We start from the raw sequence: 2,837 nt of genomic DNA, 5'->3' as shown, positions 1-2,837 counted from the left end.
GTGCCAGTTTGGGCGTTTAACTCCCATTTTGGTGCCAGTTCCGGCGTTTAACGCTGGGAATTCTGAGGGTGACTGTGAACGCCGGTTTGGGCCATCAAATCTTGAGCAAAGTATGGACTATCATATATTGCTGGAAAGCCCAGTATGTCTACTTTCCAACGCCGTTGAGAACGCGCCAATTGGGCTTCTGTAGCTCCAGAAAATCCGATTCGAGTGCAGGGAGGTCAGAATCCAACAGCATCTGCAGTCCTTTTTAGTCTCTGAATAAGATTTTTGCTCAGGTCCCTCAATTTCAGCCAGAAAATACCTGAAATCACAGAAAAATACACAAACTCATAGTAAAGTCCAGAAAAGTGAATTTTAACTAAAAACTAATAAAAATATACTAAAAATTAACTAGATCATACTAAAAACATACTAAAAACAATGCCAAAAAGCGTACAAATTATCCGCTCATCACTTCTCTAATGGATTTTTGGTCTTATCTTATTTCATTGAGGGTCATGGAGTGCTCTTGATGCTCCACCCTCAATTGCTCCAAGTGAAGTTTGCCATTGATCTCAATAGCTTTGAGGAGAAAAATACATCCCTTGAGACATCTCAGGGATCTCATACTGAGGTGGCTACAAGGCTCTTGTGCATGCTCTTTAGTTTGCTCCATTCTCTTCTTAGTGATGGGCTTATCCTCCCCAATGTAGATATCTCCTTCTATGACAATTCCAGCTGAATTGCATAGATGACAGATGAGGTGTGGGAATGCCAACTTTGCATTGGTGGAAGGCTTTTCAGCTATCTTGTATTACACCTCATGTACCTCCACCTCACTTCCAATCATGATGCAATGGATCATGATGGGTCTGTCAACAGTTACTTCTGACCGATTGCTAGTGGGGATGACGGATCTTTGGATGAATTCCAACTATCCTTTAGCTATGGGCTTAAGGTCAACCCTTCTTAGTTGAATGGGCTTGCCTTGGGAATCCCTTTTCCACTGTGCTCCTTCTGCTGTGCTCCTTCCACACTAGTGTCATGGTTTTTAGTAACCCATGCATTAGCAGAGAACTCTTGCACCATTAGAATTTCAACATCTTGAATGGGATTGGTTATAACTTTCCAACCTCTTTTCTGGATATCTCTTCGGATTTCTGGATACTCATTCTTCTTAAGCTTGAAAGGGACCTCAGGGATCACTTTCTTCTCTACCACTACTTCATAGAAGTGGACTTGGTGGCCTTTGGTGATGAATCTCTCCATCTCCCAAGATTCAAAGGTGACGGCTACTGCATTTCCTTTCCTCTTTCTAGAGGGTTCTCCAACCTTAGGTGCCATGAATGGTAATGGAAGGAACAAAAAGCTATGATTTTCCAATACCAAACTTAAAACTTTACTCGTCCTCGAGCAAAATTAAATAAAAGAGAAGAATAATAGAGTAGAAGAAGAAGAAAATAGAAGGAGATGGAGGGAGAGATAGGGCTCGGCCAATAGGGCTTTTGAGTGTATGAGAGGTGTGTATATGAATGGGTATGAAGAGGGGTATTTATAGGAGTAGAGTAGGTTAGGGTTCAGTCATGGGTGGGATCTTGGGTGGAAAATTTGATTTTGAAGTGGGTGGGGGTTGGTGGAAGTTATGATGGTTGTGGGGAAGTGGTATGGATGTGATTGGGCTAGGGTTTATAGGGAAGTATGTGTGGGGAAGTGTGAAAGTAAAAAGGAATAAGTGGGGTAGGTGAAAGATGCTGTGGGACCCACTGATCCTTAGAGGTTGGGGAATTCTAGATTCCCTATTCTCTTGCATTGGCGTTTGAACGCCCAGCCAGAGATCTCTGGCTGGCGTTCAACTTTAATAACACTCCATCCAGAGTTTTCTGTTTTCACTACTGTGAATTTTGTCTTTGTTCTGACTGATGCACATGATCATGACTCTAAAAATAAAATAAAATAAATAATTAAATAAGATTGGGTTGCCTCTCAACAAGCGCTTCTTTTACGTCATTAGCTTGACGGTTAACTACTTACGGAGGTGAGTATGGGCTCAGATTTTCACCCCTTGCAGTGAACTTTCTTCCTGTCTTTTCATGAATGAGCTCCACATGTTCTAAAGATAGGATACGACTCACTCTATGCGATAAGACTGGCTTCTTGGTGAAGATAACTCTCATGTTAGGTGAGAGGCCTTCAATTGGGACTTTCTTGTCCTTCCAGCCTTTAAGTACTTTCTTCTTAGTACCTTTATGCTTAGAGCTTCTTGATGGCTTCCCAACACCAAACTTAGAATTGATGTCTGGGGCCTCTGTAGAGCTCTGCACAAAAAAAGATGGTTGGAACACTAGGTGTTACACCATGGTCTCTTTCTTATCAGAGGGAGAATTGGGATTGGACATCTTTAACAAGATGTAGTCTTCTTTTAGTTGGAAAACCATTTCTCCCTTTGCCACGTTGATCATGGCTTTTGCAGTAGCTAGGAAAGGTCTTCCAAGGATGACAGAGTCATCCTTATCCTCTCCTATGTCTAAGACTATGAAGTTTGCAGGGATGTAGTGGTTTTCAACCTTTTACCAAGACATCCTCTACCAAGCTATATGACTTCTTCATTGTCTTGTCTGCCATCTCTAATGAGATGTTTGCAGCTTGTACCTCAAGGATTCCCAGCTTCTCCATTACAGAGAGTGACATGAGGTTAATACTTGACCCTAGGTCACACAGAGCCTTGTCAAAGGTCATGGTTCCTATGGTGCAATGGATCAGAAAGTGTCCAGGATCTGGAAGCTTCTGAGGTAGCCTCTGCTGAACCAAAGCATTTAATTCTTTGGTAAGCAGTGGAGGTTCTTCCTCCATTC

This window comes from Arachis duranensis, chromosome 6 (assembly GCF_000817695.3).
Source record: "Arachis duranensis cultivar V14167 chromosome 6, aradu.V14167.gnm2.J7QH, whole genome shotgun sequence".
In the NCBI taxonomy this organism is placed as follows: domain Eukaryota; kingdom Viridiplantae; phylum Streptophyta; class Magnoliopsida; order Fabales; family Fabaceae; genus Arachis; species Arachis duranensis.
This window is presented reverse-complemented; position numbering follows the sequence as displayed.